The sequence below is a fragment of the Dasypus novemcinctus genome, chromosome 9 (assembly GCF_030445035.2).
Source record: "Dasypus novemcinctus isolate mDasNov1 chromosome 9, mDasNov1.1.hap2, whole genome shotgun sequence".
Classification (NCBI taxonomy): domain Eukaryota; kingdom Metazoa; phylum Chordata; class Mammalia; order Cingulata; family Dasypodidae; genus Dasypus; species Dasypus novemcinctus.
The window spans coordinates 4504787-4519450 of record NC_080681.1 but is presented as its reverse complement, the minus strand read 5'-3'; the positions used below and the strand labels follow the sequence as shown (position 1 = coordinate 4519450).

Sequence of the window (14664 nt, the reverse complement as noted above, 5' to 3'; positions counted from 1 at the left end):
CAAAAAGTGGTTCTGGAAAAACTGGATCTCCATTTGCAAAAAAAAAAAGAGAGAGAGAGAGACCTGTACTTCACGGCATATACAAAAATCACCCCACAATGGATCGAAGACTTTAATATAAGAAACAGAACTATCAAACTCCTAAAAGAAAATATAAGGAGGCATCTTCAGGAGATGTTTTAGGCAATCGTTTCTTAGACTTTCCACCCAAAGCACAAGCAACAAAAGGGAAAAACTAGATAAATGGGGCCTCATCAGAACTGTAAACTTTTGTTCTTCGAAGGGCTTTATCATGAAAGTAAAATAAAAACTTACACAATGGGAGAGAGTATTTGGAAACCACATGTAGTAATCAGGGTTCTCTTTAGAAACAGAACTGACAGGATTTATCTGTAAATAGTATGAGATTTTATAAAATTGTCTGTCACAACAGTGGGGATGCACAAGTCCAAATTCTGTAGGGCAGGCTGCAGACAAGGAGGTCCTTGATGACCTCCCCAGGAGACACCGGCTTTCCAATGTAGAGATGGGAATTCTCTCTGTGAATGTTGAAATTACTTCCCCTTTCAAGACCTTCAATTGATCTGATGAGACATCTCTCATTGCTGACGACAATCTCCTCAGCTAATTGGAGATGTAACCAGCCATCTATGCAATCAATCACTGATGATCACATGAAATGCCCTTGTATTACAATTAGCACAGTACTTGCTTGACCAAATAACTGGCCACCATTAGCTGACTTAGTTGACACATTAGCCTAACCATCACAGCACATATCCAACAAAGATTAATATCCAGAATATATAAAGAAATCCTTCAACTTAACAATAAAGAGAAAAACAACCCAATTTAAAAATGGGCAAAAAGCTTGAATAGACATTTCTCGAAAGAGAATATACAAATGGCTATAATACCCATGAAAAGATGCTCAAAGCTATTAGGGAAATGCAAAGGCTGGCAGAAGGTTTGCCCTCATGCACAACTGAGCAGAGTCAGAGAGACAGATAAAGCAGATACAACCCCCAGATATTGGTTCCTTTGAGGGCTAAAGAGACCCATGGGAGTTATGGTCATGGCCGATGGGGTTAACTACCAGGGCAGATGGCCCCTCTTTGGAAATGGTGTTTATGTGTGATGAATCTGGACTCAGATGGGATCTCCCTTCATAAGACTTTCATGCTAATGTGCTGGAGGTGCAGTTAATGTTGGGGTTTAAGATATATTTAGGGGATTTGAATCTCTGGACTGACAATGTGATAGCCAGATCCTGAGCCTCAACAGACTCCAGCACCTACAATCTGATTTATTGGACTTACCACACTCAGCTAAGATGGAGGTGAAGAAGGACAACCACCACACCATGGAGCCTAGAGTGATTACAACTGAAAATGGGAGGATTGCATCCAGCATCCAGGTGGAATCTGAGCCTCCTCTTGACATAAAGGTGCAATGGACACAACCAATCCAGTGTCCACATAGAAGAGGTGGCATTGGATTGGGAAAAGTGGACATAATGGACAAAGGGTATGGGGAAAGGCAGGAAGAGATGAGAGGTGGAGGCGTCTTCGGGACATGGAGCTGCCCTGGATGGTGCTTCAGAGGTAATCACCGGACATTGTAAATCCTCACAGGGCCTACATGATGGAATAGAGGAGAGTATGGGCCATGATGTGAACCAATGTATATGAGGTGCAGAGGTGCCCAAAGATGTACTTACCAAATCCAATGGATGTGTCATGATGATGGGAACGAGTGTTGTTGGGGGGGGGGAGAGGGGGGGTGGGGGGGTGGGGTTGAATGGGACCTCACATATATATTTTTAATGTAATATTATTACAAAGTCAATAAAAAATAAAAAAATTAAAAAAAAATTAAAAAAAAAAAAAACTACAATGATATATAATTTCATACCCACTATAATGGCTACTATTTTTTTAAAAAAGAACAGAAAATTACAAGTGTTGGAGAGGTTGTAAAACAATAGGAACATTTATTCACTGCTGGTAGGAATGTAAAATGGTGCAGCCTCTGTGGAAGACAGTTTGGCAGTTCCTCAGAAAGCTGAGTATAGAATTACCATATGACCTAGCAACTCCACTCCTAGCTATATACCCAGAAAAATTGAAAGAAAGGACTCTAAAAGATATTTACACACTTATGTTCACAGTGGCATTATTCAAAATTGCCAAAAGATGGAAGCAACCCAAGTGTCCATCAACCAATGAATGGATAAACAAAAGATGGTATATACATATGATGGAATTCATATGTAATTAGGAATGAAGCTGTAAAAAAGGAATGAAGTCCTAATGCATGTGACAACGTGGATCAACCTTGAGGACATTATGGTGAATGAAATAAGATCATATTTTATGATCTTATTGCTATGAACTAATTATAATAAGCAAACTCATAGAGTTAAACTCTAGAATATAGGTAACCAGGGGATAATTTGAGGTAGAGAATGGGAAACTGAAGCTTAATTTGTGTAGAATTTCTCATTAGTTTGATTGAAAAGATTTGGAAATAGATGGCGGTGATGGTAACCCATATTGCAAATGTAATCAACAGCACTGAATTATGTATGTGAATGTGGTTGAAAGGGGAAATTTTAGGTTGTGTATGAAATGAAAGTTAGAAGATAAAACATCAGAGACACCAGAAGAGGCCACCATACAGATTGACAAGGATCAAGGATCACCAGCCACCAGTCCCAGGACACCAGTCTTTGGGAAGAAGATTTGGACTTTCTTTTAGCTTCAAAACTGTGAGCTAATAAATTTCCATTGTTTAAGTCAACCCATTTCATGGTATTTGCTTAAGCAGCCCAGGAAACTGAAACAGATTTTGCTACCAGGAGAGAAGTGTGCTGCTATTGCAAATACCGCAAATGTGGAAACAGCTTTGGAATTGTGTAGGGTATTGAGTTTTGTTCCATAAAAACTGTAACAGCTTATGGTTCAGCCTGATCTTTTAGAGGAATATTTTAACCTTAGTGCTGGCCAGAGTACTCTTTACTGCAGGGCTAGATTAGTCTGCCTCCTAAGTCCTGGTCCTTCCATGTCTGCTGAATATTCAGAGTGTTCAACAGGTCTACTCATTCTGACTGGTCAGAGCTTGGATGTCTCCTAGCCTTGTGTGAGCTTTAGTAGTTGTTCAGCTCACAACACCCCAATAGATATTTTTCCCCTACTAGTTTTTTCTCCACCCAGCCTTGCAGAGTCTTGTCTTGTGCGTGGATAACTTAGTATTCAGGAAAACTCAAGGGGGCTCCTATGCAGATTTCTGGAGCTTCATTTCTGGATCATTTTCCATCTTCTTCAGAATCCTCAAATTTTGATCTCTATCTCTTGAGCTGATTGAGCCCATCTAGCTTTGTTTGGCTCCCTCTCCTTAATGCTATAAACTAGGAAGTGCTTCCAGAGAAATATCTGGAGATATGGGGCTCACTTCCTTTGATTCCATTTTCTTAGTCACCACTGGCCTGCACAGCCTGCTTCCCACAGTTATTCTGAAAACAGTTTTTTTTTTTTTTTTCTTATTCTGCAATTCTACAGAAAGAAGAGGCTGGATTCACCAGACTCTCCACTTCTCCATAAATGTCTTGAAATCAGAAATAATCTCCCTGAAAGTTTTGTATTTCTAGGAATAAATTCATTGGTCAAGATATCACCTCCTTTCTAATCAGGGGGAAATTAAAAGACACCCAGTATGTTTGGTCTCTGATGGCAGCAACACTTTCTACACATCCCTACATAACCAAGTGGCCACTTTAATTTATATCATTATAAATTATCATTTAGAGAAAGTCTTTCTTAATGGAAAGAAATAGGTTCAGATTTCAACTTTTGCTAATAGTATAGAACTCTTCCCTGCTTTGAAGCATAGTCACTATAACATTTTCCCATGTATAAACCATTTCCCTGGCCCATGAAATGCATGTTTCTCGGGAGATATTTCTATAGAAGAGGGTACTTCTCACCCCAAACACTCCCACAAGAGCAGACTCTTGTTTTGTCAACTATTTTACATTTATGCACCTGATTTGGCATGACCAGATAGAGCCAAAATTCCCAGCAGGGATTTTTTCCAGAGCTCCAGATCCCCAGAAGAAGGTCTACAAAAACCATGCTCTTCTTGGCTGTGAAATCTTTTCCTCATGGTTAAAGAAGTTTTAAGAAAGCTTCACACACATGGATTGGTTGCTGCCTCAACTTTAGCAAGACATGAATGATTTTAGGCCAGAGTTCATCCTGTAAGGTTAGCTCCTGCTTTGCAATGAGATTAGGCCATTAAATATTCTAATGAGGGCCAACTTGTACATTCCCATTAAAGAGTCATTTGGCTGTCTTTCGACATCCTTGTTCTGCTGACTCCTATCTGTTCCCCAGGCTTCAAGGCTAAACTCATCTATCATCACAGACAGGAATTTGGAAGCCACCCCTTGCTGTTGCTTCCACATATCAAAGAATGAGTCAACTCAGGCAGGGAGACTCTTGGAGTAGTCTGTCCCAAGGGCTCCTTGTCCTAACAAATCTCTTTGCAGGCCTCCCCACTCACCTTTTGGGGCTGAATCTTGTGAAGACATCAACACAGCTGAGTCCTTGAAAGCTAGCAAATGGAGCAGATGGTACTTGCTATTCTCACCCTGATCGTTTGCTGAAAGGTGGCTTTATAGAGGCATAACAGTGCCACAATCTGGAGATATTTCTGCCATAGCTACCTACCCAAAATAGCAATTGGTGAAATATAACCTGAGTACTGTTGTCAAAAACAAGTGTGAGGATTTTAGTTAATGTTTGGCAGCCAGCCCAACTGCAAGTGTAGGTTCACCCCAAGGCCTCGCAAGGAAATTCAAGAGCCTGGCTATCCCCTGGGCTTCTGCCCTAAAGCTCTCCTTACTTGTTGACAGAGTGCTGCAGGTGAGCAGGGAACTCATCTGAGTGTGAGATGGAGAGCGCCCTTAGGATCAGAGAGAAATCCATAGGTACTGGTAGACTTTGAGGCCACAGCTCCTCACACTGGGCACACACACCCACAAGGTTCTCTCTGCATGGACGTGAAGGCTGCCCTGGGTAAAACCTGCTTGTGCTGACCAGACCCTAAGAGGCAGAAACCTGGTCTGCAATCAGTTGTACATGTTGCAGATAGGTCCCCTGCCACAGGTATAGGCAGCCATGAAATACAGCCACTGTCCAAGAGAAGAAGCACTATCAAATATGCAATAGACAGCTTAGGGGGTAGGAAGTTTCCTGACTCTTAAGGTGTTCACACTTTGACTGGTAGGCCCTTGGATAGGGACATTTTACAGAAGGTTCAAACATCAAATTAGTCACTTAAAGCATCATTCTTTAAAAAATTTGTCTTTATGGTTTCTTCCAACTCTGCAGTCCCAGTAGTCTATGAATTTTCCAATTAATTGCATGTATTAAGTTGATATGCACAGATATATCTATGTGAAAATGTATACTTACTCTTGGTTTCTCAATTAAATAGAATATACACGGTAGTACAGAAGCTATTTGTGCATCCTTTTGCATAAATAAGCTTGTTTGTGTACAAAGGTGAGCAGACAACACAAGCCAGGACTATCGCCTTAAGAAACTCCATGTTATAATTCAAATGATTTGATACCTACTAAAACTAAAAAGCAAAATGGTCATTTTATAACCCCTTTTTCTTTATTTATTTTGCTGAACTAAGTGGAAGAGGCCCCTTTAAGTAAAATGGCCCTTGGGGAAAAAATGAGAAAACTTAGGTGAAGGCTATGAAATGATGGTTAAGAGCAGAGGATGGAATAGCATGCTTTATTTCTCAAAAACATCACCATACTTGTGAAAGCACAGGCAGAAGGAAAGAATGGGGCTGAGAAGAGGAGAGCCTTTTCCTGGTGACTATTGTCATTAAGATAGGGTAAAGAGTAGTAAGTTGCATCATGGATATGGGCATACAGACCCTACCCTGGTCCAGCTCTTTTGTGTATCTGCTTCTCTAAGCAGCGAGTGATTTAATGCTCAGCCCCCGCACTTTACTTACTGCCTCTTATGCTCTTTAATTGAACTCAGGGTCCTTCTCACCAGCATGGGTCACTGAGGGAGCATTCATACTTTCTTCCATCAAACCAAAGGAAGAAAAGAGAGGAAAGCTCTGAGGGAAGTAGGAAAGCAAAGCGAGTAGGTAGGACAGAAGACAAGAGTTGAAGTCTAACTAGTTTGACCTATTTGGGAAAGCTAAGGAAGACACCAGACTGTCTCTCTTATACAAGAGGACTTTTTGGGAACCTGAACAAGGCAAAATTAATGGGTCAGACAACCTAGCTGATGGTGTTATGACTGGAAAAATTATTAAGAATTGTTAGGTCAACTGCCTCAGATTTTTGCTTATTCCCAACTTTAAGGTGTGGATTGGGAAGAGGATGAAGTGCAAATAGCCCTTTTCTATTCTTCCCTGGCAGTGTTTTAGAAGCACTTTGGAAGAACCACTAAGGAAGAATAGATAAGAGCTACTAACTAACATTAAAATAATTATAGCAACCATTTTTAATGTTTACCATTCAACTTTTAAAGTGACTTTTAAAAACCATGGTTAAAATATTCTATTGAATAAGCTTAAATGTAATTGCATTGAGAATCATGATATAATAAATGCTAATTAAAAGTCTCAACACCACAATCCATGTGTGTGTGTATATATATACACACACACGTATATACATATACTTATGTATATATACATACAGATGAGGGGAGAAATAATTGGTACTTCATTTAAAGAAGGAGATTTCAATATGCCACTTTCAGTAATGAACAGATGATCTAGACAGAATCAGTAAGATAACAGAGGACTTGAGCAATTCATAAACCAAATAGACCTAACAGACATATGTAAAACACTTCATCCAACAACAGAATACATATTTTCTCTAGTGCCCACAGATCATTCTCTAGTGATAGACCAAGTTTTGTTTACAACCTGAGGAACATTGTTTAGGTCAGAAAACAAGATTTTAAAATATTAAAATTATATAAAGTATCTTCTTTGATCACAATGGAATGTAGCTAGAAATCAATAACAGAGAAAATTGGAAAATTCAGAATATGTGAAAATTAAATAGTACACTCTTAGAAAACCAATGGGGCAAAGTATTCATCACAAGGGAAATTGGTAAATATCTTGAAATAAATGAAACACAGTATATCAAAATTTATGGGATGTAGCAAAGGTAATATTCTAAGGAAATTTATCATTATAAATGCTTTCATTAAGAAGGAAAAAAGATCTCAAATTCATAACCTAATGCCACACCTGGAGGAACTAGAAAAAGAAGAGCAAACTAAACCCAAAGTGAGCAGAAGGAAGAAATAATAAAGATTAGAACAGGTATAAATGAAATAGAGAATACAAAAACAGAGAATCAACAAAAACAATAATTGTTTCTTTGAAAAGATAAGTTGACAAACCTTTAGCTACACTGACAAAGAAAAAAGAGGGAAGATGCAAACAGCAAAAATTAGAAATGAAAGAGGGGCATTACAATGACAACATAAATTTTAAAAATTATGAGGATATTATAAATAATTATATGCCAAAAATATATAACCTAGATGAAATAGACAATCTAGAAACATACAAATAATCTACACTGACTCAAAAAGAAATAGAAGATCTCAACACACCAATAATGAGTAAAGAGATTAAATCGGCAATCAAAAACCTGCCAAAACTGGACCTTGAAGTCATCATGTTGAGTTGCTCGTACTTCGGTGTATGATTTAAGGGGGAAATGGAAAGGAGAAATGAGATTATAAGGCTGTGAGTCTCTAAAAAAGAGTCTGGAGGTTGTCAGAAGGAATACCCCTGTGTACAACTGAACAGTCTAAGAGACAGATAAGGTAGATACAACCCCAGGTATTGGTTCTTTTGAGGGATAAAGAGACCCACGGGTTCTATGGTCATGGCAGAAGGAGTTCACTGCCATGACAGATGGCCCTTCTTTGGAGCTGGTGTTTCTGCGTGATGGAATTGGACTCAGAGGGGATCTCTTTTCACAAGACTTGCATGCTACTTTATTGGAATTGTAGTTGGTGCTGGGTTTAAGATATATGTAGGGGATTTGAATCTCTGGACTGATAATATGACACCCAGGCCCAGAGCCTCAACAGACTTCAGCTCCTACACTTTGATTTATTGGACTTACTCCACTCAGCTAACATGGAGTTGAAGAAGGTCAACCACCACAACATGGAGCCTAGAGTGTCTACAACTGGAAGCAGGAGGAGTGCATCCAGTACCCATGTGGAATCTAAGCCCTCACTTGACATAGGTGTGCAATGGACACAACCAATCCAATGTCCACAGAGAAAATGTGGAATGGGTGTGGGAACGGTAGCCATGGTGGCTGCTGGGTGTGGGGAACGGGAGGAAGAGATGAGATGTGGAGGCGTTTTCGGGACGTGGAGTTGTCCTGGATAGTGCTTCACGGACAATTACGGGACATTGTAGATCCCCCCAGGGCCCACTGGATGGAACGTGAGAGAGTCTGGGCTATGATGTGGACCATTGACTATGGGGTGCAGTGATGCTCAGAGATGAACTTACCAGGTGCAATGGATGTGTCATGATGATGGGAGAGAGTGTTGCTGTGGGGGGAGTGGGGGGCGGGGGTGGTGGGGTTGAATGGGACCTCATATTTTTTTTTAATGTAATTAAAAAAATAATAATAAATAAATAATTTTTTTAAAAAAAGATTTTAAAAATGAAAAAAAAAAAAAATCCATCACCTACCACCAGGTCCTGAAGATGTTTTCCTACATTTTATTCTAGGAGCTTTATGGTTCCCGCTTGTATCTTTAGGTCTTTGATCCATTTTGAATTAACTTTTGTATGAGGTGTGAGATAGGGATCCTCTTTCTTTCTTTTGGATATGGATATTCAGTTTTCTTAAGAGTTCTTAATATTTCTTAAATAGACTGTTTTGACCCTGGTGAGTGGGTTGGAGAGCCTTGTGAAAAAGCATTTGACCATGGATGTGAAGGTTTGTTTCTAAACCAACTGTTTGGTTCCATTGGTATATGTCTCTCTTTATGAAGGGCCAACTGATTTTTGACAAGGATGTAACGTCCACTCAATGAGGAAAGAATATTCTTCAATAAATGCTGCTAGGAAAATTTTATATTCACATGCGAAAAATGAAAGTGACCCCCTATCTCAGACCATATACAAAAATTAACTCAAAATGGATCAAATACATAAACACAAGAGCTTAAACCACAAAACTCTTAGAAGAAAACAGGAAAATATCTTTAGGACCTTGTATGGCTTCATAGACTTTAAAGCAAACACATGAGCAGCAAAAGAAAAAAAAAAACAGATAAATAGGACTGCATCAAAATTTAAAACTTTTACACATCAGAGGGCAGTACCAAGAACCTGAAAAGATAATGTATGCAGTGGGAGAAAATATTTGCAAATCATATCTCTGATATGGGTTTAATATTCAGAATTTATAAAAAACTCCAACTCAAGAACAAAAAGACAAACAAAATAAAAAATGAGCAAAGGATTTGAATAAACATTTCTCTAAAGAAGATATTCAAATGACTAATACACCCAAGCAATGATGCTCAATATCCTTAGCCAGCAAATCAAAACTGCAATGAGATACCACCACATAAATACTAGAATGGCTATCATTTTAAAAAAGAAAAATAAGTGCTGGGAAGTATTTGGAGAAATAAAAACTTTAGTACATTGTTGTTCATGCATACCGGTTCAGCAGCTATGGAAAACAGCTTGGCAGCTCCTCTAAAAGTTAAACATAGTATTATCATATGACCTGGCAACTCTGCTCTTAGGTATATACCCCAAAGAATTGAAAGCAGAAACCTGAACAGATATTTGAGCAACAATATCCATAAGCATTATTCACAATAGCAAAAGATGGAAGCAAGCCAAATGTCCATCAACAGATGAATGGATAAGTAAAATGTGGTATACACATACAATGGAATATTATTCTGCCATAAAAAGGAATTATGTTCTGATATATGCAATAGCATGGATGGACCTTGAAAACATGTTGTATGAGATGTCAGACAAAAAAGAACAAATATTATATGGATCCACTTGTATAAAATAACTAGAATATGAACATTCATAGAGATAGAGAGTAGAGTACAGTTTACCAGGTGCAGGGTGAGAGAAGGGAAATTAGGAGTTAATATATAATGGGTATAGGATTTCTATTTGGAGTTATATAAAAGTTTTAATAATGGATGGTTGTGAGGGTAGAATAACATTCTATATATGATTGTTACCATCGAACTGTAATGTTTGTAGTGTTTGAGTTTTTTAAGTTGTATATATGTTTCCACAAGTTGTTAAAAAAGTTGGGAGATTAAAGGGACAATTATTTGCGTTACTTCTTCCAGGACTAGATCTAAAAATGGAAAATTGGCATTTTACCATGCCAAAAGGTCATTATTGGGACAATTGATAAAATGGAATATAGACTGTAGCCTTAAGTCAATGTTAAATTTCTTGAACTTGGTAATAGTTCTTAATGAGTTTACATAAGTGGATATCCATTTTCTTAGGAAATATAAATATAAGTATTCTTTGTTCAAGGAGTATAATGCATGCAATCTACTCTCAAATGATCAGAAAAAAAATAAAGAGGGGGAAGAGAGAGTGAAAGAAAAAAAGGAGGAGGGAAGAAAGAAAGGAAGGAAGAGAGGAAGGGAGGGAGGGAGGAACAATTGAGGCAAAATGTTAAAAGTTGGTACCTCTGGGTATCTGGATCTGGGAAGGGGGCATATTGGAATTCACTGCATTAGTTCTGTATTATTTTTGCAGCTGTCATGTGAATTTGAGATTATTTTGAAATAAAACATTTAAAAGAACAAAAGATTGTCTCTTAGCCCTTGAGTCTAAGACCATCCTCCTTGGCTCAGGAGTCATTACATTAAATACATGGAGAAAATAAAATTCTTGTACAGGCATTGCCTTATAGGCAGGATGACAGATAAAATACAGGATACCCAACTAATTTTGAATTTCAGGTAAACAATAAATAATTCTTTTATTTTTGTACTAAGTATCTTCCATGAAATATGTGGGACAAACTTACACTAAAAAAAAATTGTTGTTAATCTGAAATTCAAATTTACTTAGGCATCCTGTACTTGGTAAATCTAGCAACCCTACAACTATAGAGAACAATAGTCACATACTCACAATAACTTTGCTTGTTTTCAACTTATAGAATTGCTTTATAAGTGAAATACCAAACACTTAATGTTTTGAGATCAGAATGGAAATTATAACAACTTTGAAATGGAAAATTAAAGAAAGGCATAAATGACAGAAGATGGAAGATGGAGGGGTTTAAGTAAAGGTAGAGGAATGGTAAGGGAATGAATGTCTTTATCTTAAGTAGAGGAGAGCTGAGTTTTTGATTAAAATTGATAGGTATTCCATGATCCATCTAATCCTGTATTCTTTTTGACAGATATGACAGTTTAAACTTACTGAATCCCAGAAAAAGATTATGTTCACAAACTAATCCACTCCTGTGGAGGCGGGCCCCTAGGATTACATTACATTCAGTTAAGGGGTCTTTGATTAGATCACTTGGCAAGATCACTTTAGGGCTATTGATTGGACGACATCAGTGAGGTGGGAGCCAGTTGGGACTCCACCCTCTTGCTGGGTCTAATATAAATGGAGACACAGAGAGAGAGACACAGAGAGAGAAAGGAAGTTGATGTATGGATCCTGCCTGGATCCGTACTGATCCAGAAAGAGGACTGCAGGAAAGCAGAGAAGCCCTGAGAGGTTGGGGGCAGGGGGGGTCCCGGAGTCTGGAATCAGCAGAGCACAGAGGCACCAAAAGAGCCACACGGGGGCTGGGCTTACGAAGGAGCTCAGGACGGAGAAGACAAGCCCTGCCGCCTGGTGACCAGGCACACGGCAGCACCCCAGGTTCAACAGTAGCTGACTTTGGTGAGAAAGCATCTCTGATGGTGCCTTAGTTGGACATTTCATGGCCTCAGAACTGTGAGCTTTTACCCCTAATAAATTTCCCATTATAAAAGCCAACCCATTCCTGGTACTTTGCATCGGCAGCCCGTTGGCAAACAAAGAAAACAGACAATGTTCTAAAAGATTGCATTATCATATCAAACTAAAAGCTTAGATCCCTTACTGCTTCAGAGCAGACTTTTGTTTCATCACCTGATTTTTTCCACAATCAAAGATCTTTCTGTACCTACTTAACATCCTCAATTTTATTAACTCTTTGATAAAGCAGTTATAAAGTCATCTTTATCCAATGCAATTGGGTCCCACAGTTAGTCTGCTAAGAAAAAAAAAAATTAGGTAAAAGAGAAATCATAAAAAGGATGCTTGCATACCTTATGCATTTTATTTTTATTTAAAACATATGAATGGTCATTTATATGCCAAATTTTAATGTCAGGCTAAGATGTTTTCTCTGAATATGGGTCTCTGAGTATGAGTTCTGTGTCACCATAAAGCACCACTTCTCATTTCCATTTATGCTTTCTATAAATGTAGCCTCTTCCAGAGCACAGAGAAGTGCAATGCTCTTTCTCCAGACAAGGCTGTTGGGGCTTTCCTATAATTACTCAGGGCGGGTGCAGTTAGACCAGTGTTCCTGCTGCCCACTACCCCCGGCCATGTGGGAAATAATTGAGGGAAGTAGAATCCCAGCCCTGGGGAAGAACTTGGCTTGGCTAGAAGGTCAAAGAAGGCTGGAATGCCCATTGCAAAGTCACGGCGCAGACGGGCGCATACGCACCCGGGAGGTGGTGTCACTGTCAAAATATCTTCTGGCTACACTCCCAAGAGCAACTGAAGAAACATACAATTCTTGAAGATACTGTGGTGCTCGCTGCAGGCATCCCAAATCAGATCACAGCTGATGGGATCAAGGAAGGAGCAGCAGCGCTGATGTGGGAATAAACGGAGTTGAAGGTCCCAAAGCTGCTAAGCCCAAATGGGTCCGACATGTGGGCTTTGAAGGAGTCAGAAAGAAGACCATTTCATCATTCCAGTCCCTGGGGCTGTAGGTCCGCTGACAGCGGCAGTGCTAAGGAAGCTTACCGTTACTGCAGGGGGGAAAATGCTGAGGCTTGAAGAGTGGGTAATGGTGAAGTCTACAGAGCTTGGAATAGCTGCCAATTAACTGTTTTATCTTCTTTTTTATGAACAGCCTTCCAAGCCAGTTCAAGGAGCAAAACAGGCCAATAGAAATGCAATTTTTAAAATTCTACTGAAATTGTTTAAAATGGCGCTTTGTATTTCTTGAAAACTCAAGTGCGTGGGTCTTTGCCCACAAGGCTCCCACCCAGCATCTCACCCAGGGGCACTCCGAGATCTTGCTGGCCATGGCACCCAACAGAAGACATTCTCCTAATTATTAGCGCAGGGCATTGTCACATTGCTAACGGATGCTTAGCTTGTCAGGCCACTTCAGTTGTTAAAACTTGTCTTTTCTAGGATTGCATATCCCAAGTGCTACTCCAAAACGTGTTGACAATCATTTTAGATTCTAAACCTGTTGAGTTCAACTTGTCAAACTAAAGACCTAAACATAAGAGCTAAATCCATAAAACTTACAAATAAACATATGGTAAAACCTTCACAACTGTGGATTTGGCAATGATTTCTTAGATATTACACCAAAAGCACAAGCAACAAAAGAAAAAACACATTAAATGGACTTCATAAAAATTAAAAACATTTGTAATCAAAAGAAATTATCAAGAAAGTGAAAAGGCAACCATCAAAGTGGGAGAAAATAATTGTAAACTCTATATCTGATAAGAATTTAATATCTACCATATATAAAAATTGCTACAACTCAACAACAGAAGGATAAACAAACCAACTGAAAATGGGCAAAGTGCACTAGATGTTTTTCCAAAGAAGATATACAAGTGACCAATAAGCACATGAAGAGATGCTCAACACCATTTGTCATCAGGGAAATGCCAATCAAAACTATAATGAGGCAAGTGGACTTGGCCCAGTGGTTGGGGCGTCCGTCTACCACATGGGAGGTCCACGGTTCAAACCCCGGGGCCTCCTTGACCCGTGTGGAGCTGGCCCATGCACAGTGCTGATGCACGCAAGGAGTGCCATGCCACGCGGGGGTGTCCCTGCGTAGGGGAGCCCCACGCGCAAGGAGTGTGCCCCTTAAGGAGAGCCACCCAGCACAAAGAAAGTTCAGCCTTCCCAAGAATGGCACTGCACACACGGAGAACTGACACAAGATGACACAACAAAAAGAAACACAGATTCCTGTGCCTCTGACAACAACAGAAGCAGACAAAGAAGAACACCCAGCAAATGGACACAGAGAACAGACAACTGGGGCGGGGCAGGTAATCAGTCAATCAATAAATCTTAAAAAAAAAAACTATAGTGAGACATCAGTACTCACCCATCAGGATGGTTATCATTACTTAAATGAAAAAATAAAAACTGTTGGCAAGGATATTGAGAAACTGGAACTCTTGTGCATTATTGATGGGAATATAAAATGGTGCAGCTGCTGTGGAAAATAGTCTGGCCATTCCTCAGAAAATTAAATGTAGAATTACCACATGACCCAACAATTCCACTTGTAGGCATATA

General features: G+C 39.3%; 1 pseudogene; it reads left to right on the top strand.

Annotated features, from left to right (window-relative positions):
• LOC101416666 (bifunctional methylenetetrahydrofolate dehydrogenase/cyclohydrolase, mitochondrial pseudogene) overlaps nucleotides 1-13210 on the top strand; it is a 153302-nt pseudogene extending 140092 nt beyond the window's left edge.
• The last annotated feature ends 1454 nt before the right edge of the window (nucleotides 13211-14664 follow it).